Below are 17,913 nucleotides of genomic sequence, written 5' to 3' on the forward strand. Positions count from 1 at the left end.
TATTTATAGCCGAGCGAAGTAGCTTCAAGTTTCAACTGAAGAGTTTTTTGCTCCTTGAAAGTTGCTCTCTAAATTTCGCTTAAAGCTGCTCCTTCTGTTCCTTCTCTGCCTCTGCAAAAATTCTCTAAAAATCGTCATACCCCACCGACTTCTACCCTGCCATAATAAAGCATTTGCCGGCACACCTGGCGTAAACGTAATTTACTTCAACGCCACAACAGATGACATTAAGTGTCGCTCTGCTTTAGCACCACGCATGCCACTCTCCCTCGCTCGCTCTCTCTCTTTACCGCTCTTGGGGCGACACTTGACTTGTGTTTTATTATTATAGTATATATGCCACACGTATCCTTTACAGCGGCGTGCAAGTGCCAAGTAAAGAAGATGTAATGAAAGCGCCACAAAGTATGCAACGCACACACATTAGGAAGGGACACGGACACGGACACGGACACGAGGCGGAGACACACGCAGGAAATAAACGTCGCTTGAGTTAACAATTACACTGACACCATTAAAGTTCCTTGCTGCCACGCCCACCAGTCCTCCTCCCACGCCCAGCCATTGTTCAGCTGCACTCACAGTTGGTTTTTTCTCTGACGAACTTCCCACCAACCATCCATGGTCTTGCCCCATTGTTGCCTCTGCAAACTGCCGCTGACATGATGCCGCCTTCTGTGCTGCTGTTGTGCTGGTGACATGTGCCCTGTACCTGGCACGCAGATTGCACATTGTCTGCATCAGACACCTCCGCACATTTTCTGTGGTCTCTTTGCAAGTTTTTTTCTGCCTGCAACTTACGAGCATTTTGTGCAGAAACTTTTGCCCCACAATTGAGCAAATTGCTGTCCCGAAAATGGAAAATGGAAATGTACTTTGATTCAATAGCCGCAAGGGCCGACCCTGAGGTCTGCCCATTTTGCCCAGCTCTAAAATTTTCATTTAGTGGCAAGCCAAGGCAAAGTAACTTAAAAGTCCATTCGAACAGGCAGAAGCTGCTGCTGCTGCTGCTGCCCAAATGTGTATTTATCATAATGCCAATGGGCTCTTTCCACTGAGCTGGCAGCTTGCAACAGTTGCAGCGACTGCCTCCTCCCCCATTAACCCATTAAAAGCCCACAACAAGGACCGCCAGGCAGGCAGGATGCACAACGGCAACAGCAGCCAGCGGGCATCCCCATCCGGATCTTGAGAGCCCGCAAACACACACAGCACGTAGCCACTTCTGTTCCGTCGGTGCGACAGACAGGCAGGCAGACAGCGGGAGCGAGAGGGACAGAGGGAGGGCAGAGAGCGATGGAGCGAGGGCCAAAGGCAGAGTACGTGGGAGAGTGGGCTTTAGGCAGAGCGAGGGAGAGCGGACTGCAGGCAGATGCTTGGAGAGAGGACTACAGTCGAGGGTGGGAGAGCGGCGCTTGAATGGAGAGCGATGGCAGATAGTAGAGAGAGAGAGAGAAGAATGGCAGGCAGCAGGGGACTGAAAGTTACGGCAGGAATACGGTAAGCACGGTCGAGCACACCGCTTCAGGTAGCTCGCTGCTTCAGCTGCAACTGCAACATTGCCATTAAATCAGAGTTAACAACTGCCTCTTCCTGTCCGCACAGTGCGCACAGTGGGTGGCAAAGTCATAATTTCACGACGATTTAAATTGTTCCATGCGTTAAAGCGCCGAAAAAGATTTGCTGACACCAAACTGCAGACTTTTCTTGGGTAGAAAATCAAAAGTTAGCTGCCAGTTTTGGGCTTTAGTTATAGCTAAGCATAGAAGAGAGATTTACTCTTATTGGTTTACCCTTTGATATTTATTTGCCACTTGCATTACCAGTTCATCCCACTGTAATCTATTCAACTGACCTGTTTGCTCACCACACAGATGCTGCTGCTGCTTCTTCTGCAAACTACTGAAATCACGACGAAAAAAGATTAAGCTATGGCAACAACTTTGGCTTTATTTGCAAAGGAGAAAAGAACGGGACAAAAAGGTGCACTGCACCGAGCTTCGCGGCTGACTCGCCGAAAAAACAATTATTTGTAGAGCAAGCAGAATGCGGGAGGGGAGGCTGAGCACACTGGGTGGCACACTTTATATTTATTCTAAGGCCAGAAGGAAGAGAGAGTGGGGAAGGAGAGAGTGAGAGAGTAAGAGCTAGAGAGAGTGTGGTGTGAGAAAGAGAGATGGTTAGGAACACAAAAAGAGAGGGAGCGGCGAAATAAATTGAAGTAGCAAAATGCCAACAGACGCTGCAGCTAGCGGACATTACGCGATGACAGCGACTGGGAACATATGCCTGGAACAGTGGCCAGAGGAAGAGGAGGGAGGAAGAGGAGCAGAGCACGGATGAGATAGGAGGAAACGAAAGTGGGAGTGCAAGAGGCAGAGAAAGAAATAGTGCGACAGTGCTGCCAGCGCCAGCACCACCTGTTGTCATTGGTGCTGCACTTTTGATACTCTGCAAACTCTTGAAGGGCCCATGGGGAACAATGAAAACTTTAGTACTGGTACACCAATAAATTCACAGTTTTCAGCTGTTTTAAGAGCTTAAAGATTGCTCTATTAAAGATTACCCAGGTTTTGATATTCATTAAAAGTGCATCTTCTATATAGATAGCTTTACACATGGTAGGTAACGTTCTGCCAGGGTATCAAATGCTTCGCCACGCATATCAGTTTCAGCTTCTTGTTTCACGCCATTTCCGACCTCTGTCCTCGTCGTCATCGTCGTCTGTCCCCTGTCCCTGTCTTTGTCGTTGTTGTTGCTGTCAGCTGGCACGGTGTTTTCTTTCTTTCTTTCATTTGCTTTTTTTTGTCTGCCGCAATTTTATTTCATTTCATTTCACTTAGCCATGCGCTTTGTTGGTTTTTGTTACTCCCGTTTTTGCCATTTCCCTTTCCCCTGCCAGCCCTGCACAATTGTATTTGCCTTCTCTTTTCTTTTCTCTTCTCTTTGCCTTGTTTTACATTTTGTAATTGAATACTTTAAGTGATTTTCGCTTTAGCTTTTTTGCTAGTTAATTGACAAAAACGACTCCAAGCCAAAGGGGGGCGCAGATCCACACACCACTCGGCACTCGGTGCGTGTGTGTGTGTGTGTGTGTCACTTAACTGATTTGAAAAGAGTCACAAAACATATTGAAAGGTACTGAATGAGTGGTTGGAGCTGAGGTCACAGTTCAAGCGGAAACATGGAGCAGATTGGTCATGTGTAAATGGAAGCTGTAATTAGTGATATTGATTTGATTTACTTATATGTATTTTAATTAATTGAGGGGAGGACATTAAAGAGGCCCTAAAGACCTCAAACCACTAACTTAAATTCTTGTTTACCTTCAAATCATGGTTCCAAAATAAATAAGGAATTAATTAGAGAAGCTAATCAAATATGTTCTACGTTTTCTTCCACTATTCCATGGCACTAATTATGCCACTTCCCCAAATTAATTCCATTTGCAACTAATAAAGATAAGCCTTAAATAAGAAAGCAAAAAGAAAAGGCCAAAAAAAGTGTTTGCCACTGCTTGACCCCGACGTGATTTGAACACGCAACCTTCTGATCTGGAGTCAGACGCGCTACCGTTGCGCCACGGAGTCCACATAAGTCACAGTGCCTGCCACACAAACCTAAAGCGCCCAATCCAGAGTGCTCGATGAATGATTGTTGTTGTGGCAGTGTGGTTGTTGTTGTTGTTGCTATTCGCGTGCCTAAAAATAATCCCACACTAAATAATGCGCTCGACGCTGCGTCAGAACTGCGTTCAGTGTTCCCTTCACTCTCCCTGCCGCTCTCTGTCTGCTTAGTTTATCGCTTTCAATTAGTATTTGTCGGCACAATATGTTGTACATGTGCCTATGTACTTGTACATTAAACCAGCTCTGACACCGCCCAAAACTTGTGGCGTGAATTGCATTTGTTTGCGATTAGATGACTGTTGTTGCTATTGGCTTAAGTGTAACATTGAAACGGGTTTGCGGCAATGCAAAATGCGCTCACGAGTAGACCGCAGCAAGCAGAGCAAAACACAATCTAATGCCTCAATGAACAGGTCTTTAGACAACTTTCAAAGTCGGTACAGTAAATGCCGACTATGTGGTGGGAATGTCCAGAGAACTTCTTAAACACTTTCCTCAAACGTTGCAAAATATTAGTCAACAGTAACACCATAGAGCCGTAATCCTAGCACCGATCGCTGGAACAACAAGTCACACAGCTCATAAACAAATTGGAAGTGTGAATATTATGCCAAAGAAAATTCGCTTTAAATATACATATGTATCTAAATCCCTTCTTCCAAAAAATCGAATTGAAATCGATTCTTCCCTGACATTCGTTTGACATTTTTGCCATTAGTCGCAGCGCAAAGCGAAACAAACAAAACAAATACAATAATGATATTAACATAATCCGCATCGATGTCAGACAAATATTGTTGCTTGCACTGCGATATAAATAATAAATATGATGGCTGTATTAGGCCACCAAACAGAGAGAGGGTGGAGAGTTAATGGAACTTGGGAACACTACAAAAGGGGGGCACAACTTAACGATGAATTGGAATAGTTATTAGAGCTGTCTGCTTAATGATTACTCTGCTATAATCTTTATATCATGAATGCTCCTTTGACATAGTAATCATTTCTTAGTACATTCTCATTAACTCCCACACATTAAATTAAACTTTCATTAAGAAATTTCTGCCAAGATGAAACAGCTGAAAGCCCTGTCCATGTCCCTGCTGAATATTTCATTTGCTTGCCAATTTATGGGCCACACAAAGCGGAAAACACATTGCCCACTGATGTAGAATAAGTTCCATTTCCAGTGCGTATTTATGTACATCAGCTGTACCAGAATGGTAACCGGGGAACTACTACTATTTATAGGTTCTTGATTAGTTTGGCCCCAACAACTTTCGTCCATGGGCGCACTTGAATACATTCGGCGATAATTGTATGCAAGCGTGAGTCCCCCAGGGAGCCGCACACCACAAGCCCAACGCCATTGAGGCACACACCAAGATAAACTCAACAGTTGCACATTTGAAAATGTCAGTGGAAAATGAGTGGGGAAAAAAGGAGGGACACAGACTGGAGCTGAAACCAAATAAAAAGCGAGCGAGATTCACTTTGCCCTTGGATGCTTTTTATGCCCTTTACGAGCAAGGGGCTTAGGCATGTTGAGCAGCGATTTGGAACGCGGAGAAGTAAGATAAAAGGATCAGAAAATATTGGGTGTAAAAGGGATCTTCGACGGGAATGAAATTACAAAAGTTCAAATGATTTTCTCAATTTCTTATTTCCATATCTGACTGCTCCTTCCTTTAGGGTATCAACTCATTCGTTCTGCACACATTCGACCTCCTTTCTGGTGTTTTTTTTTTATTTCAGCCGCAAGAACTTTTTTTCGCTCTCGTTTCGTCCTTTTTTTTCTGTGGCTCTGTTTGTGCAAGGGTCTGCCTGCCTCTGCCACACACTGTGTGTGTGTTTCCTGTGTGTGTAATGTTTGTATGTGGGAATAACACGAAATTGGCAGCCAGGCGCTCAGATAACTGCGTAGGCGTCGCAGGCGGAGCAGCAAATGTGCAAATGTTGAGAGTACAACGAGGAAAGAGAAAAGAGAAGTGGAGGAAGTAAAATCTGCCTTTTGTTTGTCGCTGTGTGGGTGAGTTAGTGATGTAGTGGAGGTCTGTGTACTTCGCTCATTAATAAGTAAGCAGCTGAGAACCGTCTCAGGGCATCGTCTTCGTACCAGGAGCGGAGCCGAAGCAGAAATCATGCAAAACTCACACAAAAAGCTCACATAAAATCCCCCAAGTTAATGGCTGTTGCCTTTTTTATTCCTCTTTTTCTTGGCATCAGTTAAGTAGTTACTCGTACTGCTGGGACCCACACAGCATAAGCTCTACTTAATTCGTTTAAGGGCGCAACGCAAGTAGCTTTCCGCATCCACACGGTGCTCGGGGTTGCTGTTGGCTGGTGGGTGACTGCCACGGAGCATGACAACAAAATGCGGATGAGCCAGGACCCTCCTAGCACATGTCCACAAAGCTCCTCTTTTGCGTAAATGAAGTTAAGAGAGGAGCAAGCAACGAGCTAGTTAGTTCCGGTCTGTCATTTCACATGTAAATGTATGGCCTTAAAGCGACAGACTCTTTGAAGTGTGAAAAAGTTGAAGGCAGCAGCCAGGAGGCAAGGTTGAAATCGTTTAAAGATGATGGCAGCGAGCAGGGAGCAGCGGAATGAGGGGAGTGTTAAGACAAATCGATTATTTCTTAAGCTAAATATACAGAAAATAATTTAATTAAATAAATTCTCAGCAAGCTTAAATTGAAATTCAATACAAAAATTAAATGCTTAAATAAGTTAAATAGTTTCCTTTTCCATAACTTAGTCTCATTAAACACAGACATTTTTTTGATTTAAATTGCACACAAAATAATATTTATACACGTGGCAACTCGTGCAAGCAGTGCACTGCTTGCTCTCCTCCCTCGCTTGCTTTAACCCACAAAATCCCGCCAATTATCAGGCAAAACTTTACCGAACCGAGATTTATGGTAAGCTATTTATATACCACACTTAAGCACACACACTCGATGGTGATGGGAAGGGTTTATAGAGCTTTATGCTTTGATTAACTGTGACAATAAAAGTTGATTAACAGCTTGGGCAACCCATGTAAAGTGTTGCCATGGCAACAAATAAGATAAGATTAGATATGAAATGGAGTTTAGTTTGTACTTAAATGTCGGTGCATAAATCGAACGATATTTGAGTACTAAATGTGTACCTCTGATACCTCCAATCACTGCCAAACTTTTTCCATTTGAAGTCTACAAAATTCTGCACTCACTTTCCGTTTAACTGCAACAAAACTTCAGCCCCCGAGGTGTTTGCACAATTTTATCCTTCACTTACTTTACTTCTTACACTCACTCGTGTAAGTCTGCGCACGTGTGTGTGTGTGTGGGTATGTGCAAGTGTCAACATTTATTTTTTTAATTAACTTTGCAGCAGCAACAGAACAGAACAGCAAGGCGGCACGGCAGCACGGCAGTTGCACAAACTTATTTAATTAAAATTCGCCATTGAAGCAGCTAATTAGATTTCACTTTTTTCTTTTTTGTTTAAACGCTTTCATTGTGCTTGTTGTTTTCTGGCCATGATGATGATGTTGTTAGCATCCTTGCTGTCGTTGCTTTTGCTGTCGAGTTGGCTTTCCCCACGCTTAACATAATTTTTGTCGAGCTGGCCATAAAATAGTTAAAATTATGTTTGCTTTAGGTCCGGTCCGGCCGGGTCCCAATACAGGGCCAGGTCCTAGGCCGCAGGCCGTGTCCAGTTCCAGCCTGCATAAATTTGCATACATTTTGTGGGTGCACAAAATTCCAGGGGCCGCCACTGCCTACCGCCACCTGATGCCAAACCCATAAAAGATTGAGCCAACCAAAAATCGATACCGAAACTTACAAGCGAATGGCAACAAATTAATATGATTAATTGGCACGTTGCTGGTGCGTGGAAATGGCAACCACCAAAAAAAGAGAATGGAAATGGTACTATACGTTAGCTATCGACCATGGGAATACCTGAGGAATATCGTAACGCGATTTATGCTAGAGTTGTACTTTGAGTACAGAGTCTGTAGTGCTAACAGAGCCAATAACAGTACCAATAACAGCAAGAGACTCTGCCCAGATTCTGTGGAGTTAACAGAGCAGAGTTAACAGGACAAGCAAGAGAAAAAGAGAGTGACTTGAAGCGAACGTCGCACAAAGAGGAGAGAGAACCAAGAATCAACGATCAACGCCTCTCTCGAGAAACATTCGAAAGTAGGAGCACAAACATTGCAATTAAAGCAAATATTCAATAATACTACAATTCCACCTACACCTTTGCTATTTGTGACTTCTGTTCCTCCATGCTGCCGCATATACCCTTCTGCCCAGCAAATACCCTGCCTGGTAGTTTGCGGTACACTTTGGCAGCCCCAATGGCAGAACCTGGCTGTCCCTGGCAAAGGCGACCCCTGGGCAAAAGTTACCTCACAGCAAACAGAATCACTGCCCCGAACCTCGCTGACAGCAGGGCTTTTCAGGGCGGCAGAGACACAAACTGTGCAAAGAGAGAGAAAGAGAGAGAGAGAGAGAGAGAGAGAGTGAGGGGAATGAGTGGAAGCAAGGTGGCTGGTAAAAGTGGCCATTGGAGAGGGGGCAGGGCCAGGGGCAGTGGTCGATTGGCTTCACGTGTTTGTTTGAGGTTACGCGCGGACGCTAAACTGCACGGGGGAACGTTGGGAGCACGGGTGGACTGATTGACACTGGCGGGTGAAAATTGATGTCGCTGTGTTACGCCAGGATGTTCTGGGCACAGGGGTCAGTCAAGGGTCGAGCAGGGATTCACTATGGTTGGGGGGTTAAACTATGCCTCGAATCCCATCAAATCGAATGGCAGCAGGGCAAAAAATCATCAGCAAATATTTAACAGTCTGCGTGGGGTAGGTGTGAATGCACTTTCGGCTGTACTGTGCCCACGGGTGTGTGCTGCGAGAGTACATTAATTCCAATCGGTGAATGGATATATGTACATATACTCCTATGCAAATATACATATGTATATGTACATATATGTAGATACATATGTCCTATATTTAAACACCGAAAAATGTGAATTTGGCTCATTGACTTTGTTTATTTATTGATCGACCGACAGCATCTCTCGAGGAATATTTTGCTCCACATTTTGTAGCCGCTACTCATAAAGGAAAGCTTTGTTCGTATATCAAAAGATACCTGGAAATTGTTGTAGTTTTTTTTTAGAACACTTTGAAGATTTTGCAATATGTACAGGGCACATTTTTATGTATGTACACGCATGCATCGTACATATTTGCATGGATTTGTATTTGTATTTTATCGCATTTCATCTGGCGCATGTCAGAGTATATTTTGAGCATGATTAAGTGTACATCATATGTATTTATGGTTTTTCCGATTATGTATCTATTTTTAAACAAGAGATTCCCATAGGCAGCTGCCCGCAGCAGCGAAATTCAAGCAAACATATAATAAGAGCTTAGAAACCGTTCAAAATCGTTTTGAAATAAATCACTAAAAATGCTCAGTCAATTTGGATCAGCAACTAAAAACAGAATTCAATTTCTACCCTTTGCTTTGGCAGCAAACTCCAGCGGGAAAAAGTTTTCCCTTTTTGCAACTAGTTTGGAATTGCCGAGAACTGCAGCCCAAGTCTGGCGACAACTTCTGCCCCGTTGGGCATTTAAGTGAATTGCAAGCAGCAAATGTTTGAAATGTTTGGCAGTTGGAAAAGAGAATTTTTGCATAATATTCAAGATTTTTGAAACTAAAACGTGGCGCAGGTCGGCAATAATTGCGCTAGTTAAATATTTAGAGGGCAAGCAACTGAGCGGCAGGACCAAGTCGCAGGCTGGGCAACAGGCAGGGACTGGAGGAGGAAACCAGCAAGGACAAGGCATGCCAAGAATTTTGCGACAGGCGAAGGCGAACTATTAAACTCATTGAGAGCCCAAAAACCAATTCAAGCAACAAGTCGTGAAGTAAAAGGGGGCAGCCCCAGCCAGCAAGGATGTTGCCAGCGTCTCTTCAAGTGAACCCAAAAGATGCTGCTCAAATGTGCTCCCCGTGCTTGAAATAAGAACAGGTTTAGGTGCGCACAGACACAGGCACAGGCACACAGATGGGAGTGTGGCAAATGTGAAGGCTGCTGCGATATTTTCGTCACTTAGCATTGAGCCAAGCCAAGACGCGCCGCTTGCCACATTAAGACGCGACAATGACACAAAAACACTCGAGCAGGAGACAAACACAAAGGCAGAGAGACACATGGAGGAGGAGCCACAGCCACAGTACACGTAAGCCTCCCGTGCTAGCATTTGTGGCATGTGGCATGGTGTCGTGTCGTGTGCGCATCAACGATAAGAAGTGGCCATCGTTTCCAGCACAGATAACGATGAGTATCATTAAGTCTGCAGTCTGCTGTTGACACTCAGTTGTGGCCCTTTTGCCCCAGCCATTGTCCTGGCAGCTCCTGTTGTTGCGCACTTGCAGGCGATTTGGCCAAGGCATAGCCTTGATTTTTGCACGATTTTCAGAATATTTAAACAGCTGCAAAGGGCATTCAAACCTTCGACCCACAAAGCTTCCTTTTTGCTTTCCTTTCCTCCTTTTTTTGCTAAATTTTTGTTCCATTTGCCAGCCATTTGGCGACATTTCCCGTTTCGGATAAACGCATTTCCCGCGGCCTTCGATGAGGCAAAAAAAAGAAGAACCTTTGACACTTTGGCAATCAAGGCAGCGCGGACACCTGGTGCCGCGTGGGTGTGTGTGTACTTGTAGGTGTGACTGTGTGTGTCAGTCGGAAAAGCGCACTCGGACAGGCAGCGGCAGGCATAAATGCATTATGGGGCGTGGCGGCGCTTACACCCTTTTTCCACTGCACTGATTTTGCAGGCAGAACTGCATAAATATTACACCATTTGTACACCATTTTACTTGCACTTTTGCGCCTAACAGAAGCTCGAAGAGCATCTCCAAGAGCATCTCTCTTGGTGCTTGGAGATTGTGCGCTCAAGCGCAGTTTTTGGCGTCCACTCACGAGGAAAGGAATTCTGGTTCTATTTTATTTAGTTCCCTCAGTTTTTGTGCAGGGAATGTAGCAAAATTTGTGAGATTGTCAGCTCTCAATAAAGCGTATTTATCTTTAATGTTTTTAGGGTAAAGAAAAGCTTGGAGCATCCAGATTTAAGTTCGAAAAGTTCTCTAAATAAAACATTAATTAGAAAATGTTTCATATACATTTTAGCTGCCATTCTATGAATTTTAAACTCATATTTTCTGCAACCAAAATTGCATACATTTATTGGCATATTTATTGAACAAAAATTGCATTTGTAGCAACTGAATTTGTGCCATTCAATTGAGGGAAAATTCAAATATAAATTAGACAAACATGTGCAAAATCAGCATAAATTTGTGGGATTTCGTTTTGGAACAAGTATATGCAGCGGCATAGAGGTTTACAATATTCATTAAGAACTGGCAACATCAGCATAAATTTATGTAATATTATTTAGAAAAAAAAAGCAGCAGCAACATTTTGCTGACATTTTTTTGGCGCAGTGGAAGCAAGGCCTGCCGAAGCGGCCATCAACCGCAGCTGCTGCATGGAGCTGGCACTCGGGATGGTGCCTTAACGCAGTTGTATCGATTGGCGGATGTCAGTTGTGCTACACATACACACACACACACACACCACTATAGCTGATTGCCTTGCAGCTTTCAGTTCAGTCGATTTTTTGTTGCATTTTGCTGCTGCCTTTTTTTTGGGCGGTTTTCGTTTTATTTTTTGCTGCAATTTCTTTGCACGCTGCAAATTCATTGATGCATGTCGGTGTGTGTGTTGGTTTTTTTTGTCAGTGTGTCTGTGTGCCCAGCATGTGCCTGGCCCCAACTCATTCGCATTTGCTTGGCGGAGTTTACACGGTTATCCGATAACTTAATTTGCCTTTGCTGCAAACACACAGAGACCACACTGGGTGCCAGCCAAACAATGACAAACACACAAAGCGCTGCTCATCGTTCATGTGGCTGTGGCTTTTCCACTCGATTGGCGTAGCCTGCACTCTGCCTTTGATTTCTCTGTGCAACAATTTTCCGTTGCCATTTTTCATTGCATACTTTGGGGCGCGTGCACTTCGGCTGCAAACGCATTTCTGTGTGTGTTTGTGTGTTTGTTTTGCCAAGATAAATGTCCCGTCCTCTGTATAAATCAATAGAGCCAAAGCATCGCTGCACTTGAGGGGCAAATAGTCTTCCTGGCCCCGCCAGTCCATAATAAATGTGGATAAGTGGCACTAACAGACAGCAGCTCTTCAGGCTATAATATTTTACTTGTTGAGGTCGGTGGGGCTTAACATTAGACATAATATCAATGCAAGGAACTTTAAGGCAAATTACTGGACTGCTTTTGGTGGCTAAGAGTGGGTCTAAGAATGTGCTCAAGCAAGGCAAGCATTAGGGCGATTGTTATTGGATTGAAATGAAGCCAAAAAGGTAACACAATTTAATTATAAATAATTATATTCAGTCATTCATGGAGTGAACAAATATACTTATAATATTCCACCCCTTTCTGGCACAGCTAATAAAGACACAAGGTGCACGTTCCTTTCTGTTTTTCCTACTGCATTTTCAGACACATCTTTCAGCACTTTTCCTTTACTCCAGAGAATATCGAGCTGTAGCTTTTTCATCACCACATAACATGCTTATTTATTTCATTTATTCAACACATATTTTTCATCCCTAACCTTGTGTCCAAAAAAAAAGTACAAGTAACTTTCTGCAATGCCAATTGAAGACATAAAAATATATAAATTCGCGCATCCCTTTTGGCTGGCCATTAAAACAAAAATGCTCTTGTGTCTGGCCAAAGCAAAAGACACACAGAAACAGCTTTAAGTAATCCCCGAAGAGCTCTGAAAGTGGTGCACCCAAACAGACAGAATTCTTGCTGTTCCGTTGAACCATTTAAGCGCATTGCGAGCAGAGCCTCATTTATTTATTGAATTTACTGCCTGGCACACAGCATTAACTGAATTTGCTGCTGCTCCCAGAGGTTGTTGCTGCTCTGAAATATTATGTTAAATGTATTTCATGCGGATTTTCTTGTTGTGCGGCGGCGGCGGAGACTTAAGCTGCTTTCATACGCAGAGCCTGCAAAAGTTTTCAGTTTTCAGTTTTCACATTAACATTTTGTAATTAAAAAAGCGTCAGACGGTGGAGAGAAGAGAGCGGAGACCGAGCAGCGTAGCACCGAGCAGCATCGAGGCAGACAGCGCACGTTGCACGTGGCGTATGAGTGATGTGCGCTGGCAGAGTCTTACTTTAAATGTCGGCCGTCGCTCACCCGAAGCATTTGCAGCTATTACTGGATGCTGTTGCTCCCTGTGCTGCTTCTACCTGCTGCTCTTGGCATTTTGTAAATGTTCTGCTTGGCCATTAAACATGCATAATGAATGACAGATGCCCTCCGCCAGCAGCCCATTTAAATTCGGTTCTTCGTTTTCTTTGCGTTGCATAAATTATTGAAATTGTATTGCGCCGCCCTCAGCTGGCACGTGTGCCCGCTGCCGATGCACACTTCCGGTCAATGAACGTGCCGTTCCAGCTTCAGGCCTTCGGGTTTCTTATGCCGAATGCCCCACTTGAACGGAGAGATAATTTGGGCACCAAAATGAAGGGATAATGGAGAGAGAGCAAAAGAAGCAGCTGGACAGCAGCTGGAGCAAGCCCAAAGCAGAAGCCGAGTAATTACAAGTACACAGAGCGGCAGCGGCAGTGGCAGAGCAAACCACAGTCCAGAGTCCACAGTTTGGGGCACGTAGCAGAAATGCGGGCAGACAGTAGAGGAAGGTTTCCCCTGCAGTGGCCATGCAAATGCCTGACACATTGGGTAATAAATCTGTATTTGCACGCAGGAGTAAGACAGATTGAATGAGAGATGAGCGCACGGAGAAGAAATGTTGGAGAACGTACATTCTTGGCACTGCACTTCAAATTATAGAAAGAAATTGATCAAAAATAAAAATAAACTAACAAATGGCATTGGCTCCTCTTGCGGACTCTTTCCATTTACTTTTCTTATCAATTTTGATATTTATAAGATTTTTCTTAACTCGAGATAACGCTGAGAGATTATCCTGGTGCCCAAAGTTGGATTTGTCATTTTAGGAGCCTTCTAATCGATGTGGAGAAACTGTTCCTCTGCCAGATCTAAACCAGATGTCAGCTTGAAGCAAGCTTTCGAGCCATTAATCACAGCTGAATTGCTGCTCAAAATTAAATACTCCAGCTGCTACCATTACAAATGCCACACACGTTCCTCTCTCTCCTTTTTGTCCCCCATTTTCCATGAGCGATGCAACGTCGCGCATTTTTCTATGCACTGAATGCCGCGCAGCGCCCTTTGTCTGTCTGTCAGTGGTTGTCTGTCAGTGTTATCGTTTACCTGCGTATATATTTAGCCAACACACACACACAAGTACACTCCTCCCACCCACATACACACAGCTGTTATGTGGAGCTGAACAACACGCAAAATAGCTGAGGCCGCGGCCCCGCAGGCGCCCAAAGTCAAAGTCGTTTCTGCGATAAAAGCCAGCAAACCAGCAGCCTCCAGCAGCACATGCCAAATCGCTGTGGAAATTGAAAATTGAATGCGAAATTGAACTTTTACCTTTTGGGTGCAGAATCGTGCCAACATTTCCGCACGGGAAATTTGCCATAATTGTGTCGAATTTGTGTCGATGACATTGAGCACAGGAAACAGTTGCTGCAGCTGCAGCTGCCACATTGCCACGACTACTATCCAATATCGAAAGAGGAGTAGGAAGGCGACAAAATCATTATAGAGATATTCCCAGCCAACTGCTGGACAGATTTGCGCTTTAAATTCATTTTCAAGCAAGAAAATTGGAGCTGAAACATTCCAATTGTTGCTCCTCTCTCTCGGCATATATTTTCACTGTGCTTGCGGCCACTTTTGATGCCTCAGCTCAGACACAATCAATATACACACACACGGCGTATACGCAACGTGGCAGAAGACGCAGCCGCAGGCCGCCAAAAGCCAGCGCCAAGACGCAACACAATTCATAAATGCCACGCCTCAGCGGGACCAGGTTGAATGTGAGTTTTTGCTTTCACTTTCTTTCTTTTTTCTCCCTTCTTAAATGGATCAATATTCCACAGCAGCAGCAGCAGCACAGAGCTGAGCCCTTGGCTGAGACGTTGACGTGGCAGCTGTGTGTGTCCTTGCAAGGACAATTGTGTGCGCCCCAACACTTCGTAGCCCAGTGCCACCGCCACCGCCACATGTCGCACACAACACTGGCCCAGAATTTCCTTCTCTTTATTCTTTACTGCTGCTGTGCGAGATTTTTGTCTGACTTATTTTTTGGGGCACTAAATTCAGCTCGACTCAACGCAGCTTCGACCTCAGCTTGGGCTTCCTACTTGCACCTTCAAGTGCCAATTAGCGGCAGACCGCAAAGAAAATTAACTTGCAACTGGAGCAGTGTTTGCCTTGAACGCACAGAGCCCAAAAAGCCAAACAAAATCGCCACAAAAACCAAACAAAATCGCCCACAAAAATCGAAAACCAAACGAAAATATTCAACGAGAAGCGGTGCCAGGGGCAGCGGCAGCCAAAACAACAAGCGAAACAATGTTTAAGTTCCCCAAAATAAGCCAACAAAATGTTTACGAAATGCCAAAAGTAATGGCGTTTAAATTACAAAATTCCGATTTATGTGCCAGCGGAGAACGGCAGCAAATTTAGCTAGAAAATCCGCAAGGGTGGAGAACTTGAATCCGAAATTGGGTTAAATGTTTCCATAAGGAAACGGCACAAAAGGGAAGCTAACTGGCTGGGACTTCTCATTGTTTTAATGCCACAATTTAGAGTCAATAATTGGGTTTCATTTCGCTGACTCCAAGATGCTCAAAAGTCTGCCCACAGAAGTCTGTCAGTGTAAGCAAATCAATCAATAAAATTCACGGAACTTACACAGATAAAAACCGCACAATTTCCTCAGAAAAAAACCCCCTGAGTAAATCAGCCAAAACTTATAGAACTATCCCATTTATGGACCCCACAAAGAGACCCAACCGCAGCATTTTATGCCCCACGTTGGCAAACGTTTTGGGCAAAAGTGGACTCAGCTTTGATTAATTAACTCAAAACAGCTATTGACATATGTGCAGCTGAACAAACACACGGAGAGACAGGGAGCAGCGCAGACTGGCAGACAGTCATGCAGACACATTCGAGTATTGCCAGCTGCAGTCACACTGCTGGAAACCGACGGACTGGGTGCAGCCACAACGACGGCAGACGGGACATTGGCAGTGGCATAAATTTAATTGAATTGTGTGGCCAAGCAGGGGAGGAGCCGCTGCTGCTGTTGCTGCCTCATCCATTAATGAACTGGTGGCAAATGGGGACACGGGAAAGCAACAGCGTGGCAGGGAGAGGGAAGCCAAATGGCAGCGGAAATTCTGCGTTTATTTTATTCTGTAAGTTTTAAACGTTTTGTGGTGTGATTAATTTTCAGGGAATTAATGAAGATTAAATATTGAAGAAAATACATTTCGCAGCAATATTTATTAAATTAATTTTAACTTGTTTTAATGATATTAAAAATAAAATTATATTTACAAAAATAATTCTCTTATTGCTGAAGTTAAGGAGATTTTTTCTACAAAAAGTTGTGGGCTTTGGAAACATTTTCCTTGCCATTTCGATTTGAAAGCTGTTGAAGATTTCCACGGCTCAAGTTTTCCTTTTGTTTTCTTAATTTTTCAATCATAAAATCAATGAATAATTAGTAGCTGGCCATTAGCCTTTCCAGCCAACCTGCCAAGTGGAAATTTCTGTTCAAATATTGTGACTTTTCCCCCGCTACAATCTTGCAGTTCAATTGGGTTTGTTCGAGTCCATTGGGCAGGCGTTCGCTTTTGCACTGACAGTTCTCGAGTGCCCCCCCCAGCCCACAGGCTCTCGTAATTGTTTTGTTTTGCTTAATTTGAACATGTTCTTGGCCTGCCGCCTAAAAATAGCCCACAAATCTAGACGGAAATGTTGACTATACAAATATATGTCTCAGTATCCAATATGTACCAGAAAATGTACATAAGCCAGCGGAGGGAAAAGGAACATCATTTAGCTGGTGACTGCACAGACGCATAAAAGCGAAACTGACCAAAAGCAGACACGAAACGAGCCGTCAAAAATTGAATGGGAGAAAATGTCTTGTGACTGAGCTTCGGTTTCACCTCGGGGACTCGTTTTGCTGCGCCTCTTGGAGCGTTGATTGGCTCGCTCCCGGTCCCCACCAGACACAAGTCAATGGCAGACATTCGCAGCATTCGGAGCCAAAGCAAACAATATAAAAAATAAAATAAAATAAAATAAGGAAAATCCCACGTGGAACCAAACTCGAAGCCCCATTAACTGCGCTCGAGTGGATAACCTTTTTTCGGGTGGCTTCGAGTGGAATTTTTAATTGCGCCAAGGAACAACAACAAAAATTCATTTCAAAAGAAATCACTTCCTTCGAGACGAAAATGCTTTTTTGGGCCAAAACTTATTACGTGCTCATTGTGGCCAGTGGGCCAAGGGAGTGCTGCTCGCAGGAGCGCATCCTTCGTGCTTTTTTTTTGTGGCCGTGTGTCCTTGCCCCGTGCAGCCTTGTGCCGCCTTCACGGACAGGCCAAACAAAGCCAGCCACGTCGACCCACACTTGGGGAAAAAAAAGAAACGCAAGAGAAACGAAAGGGTTGCTTAAAGCGAAAATGTTAGGTTTGTAGAAGCTTTGAGTAGAGATATGGATCATAAGTGGATCATAAGTTCTGAGCTAACTCGAGCGCCGAGTGGATCGTAAGAGAGAGCTAAGGCTGAGCGACAACGCGACTACAGACTGTAAGCGAAGAGCGTTAACAGTCTTTACTGCTGATCAGCTAACAGCGAAGAGCGCTAGCAGTACTACTCCTGTGCTGTTAACAGCGCTGTTGTACCGCTTCGACAGTCAAGCAATAAGTTAGCAGAATCTTAAAAACGTAAAGGCAAACTTCCTTCTATTTTCTGCCAGTGCAGGCGCTGCCAGCAGATAGCCACGGAGACATGGGGTTTGTAGAGGTTGTGCGCCCAGAGTGCTGCTGCTGCTGCTTTGCATTTAATTACGCTTAAAAATTAATTAATTTCTTTTTTGTGTGGCCGGGTGGGTCGTTGTGGAGTGACTTGAGACATAATCAAGCTGCCGCTGCCAAAGAGGACTTCAGTCGGGCGTCGGGCGTCGGCGCCCTACACTCCCGGC

At 44.3% G+C, this 17,913-nt stretch overlaps 1 protein-coding gene and 1 non-coding gene across 2 annotated transcripts in view; both read right to left on the bottom strand.

Moving 5' to 3' along the window:
- The window catches only part of LOC117900888 (serine-rich adhesin for platelets), a 41,972-nt gene that overhangs the window by 11,982 nt on the left and 12,077 nt on the right, over positions 1-17,913 (bottom strand). The window lies entirely within an intron of this gene.
- Positions 3,519-3,590, bottom strand: Trnaw-cca. Its single transcript has one exon. It is a non-coding gene; the product is annotated as a tRNA-Trp (tRNA).

Source organism: Drosophila subobscura, chromosome U, assembly GCF_008121235.1.
Source record: "Drosophila subobscura isolate 14011-0131.10 chromosome U, UCBerk_Dsub_1.0, whole genome shotgun sequence".
Taxonomy (NCBI): Eukaryota; Metazoa; Arthropoda; class Insecta; order Diptera; family Drosophilidae; genus Drosophila; species Drosophila subobscura.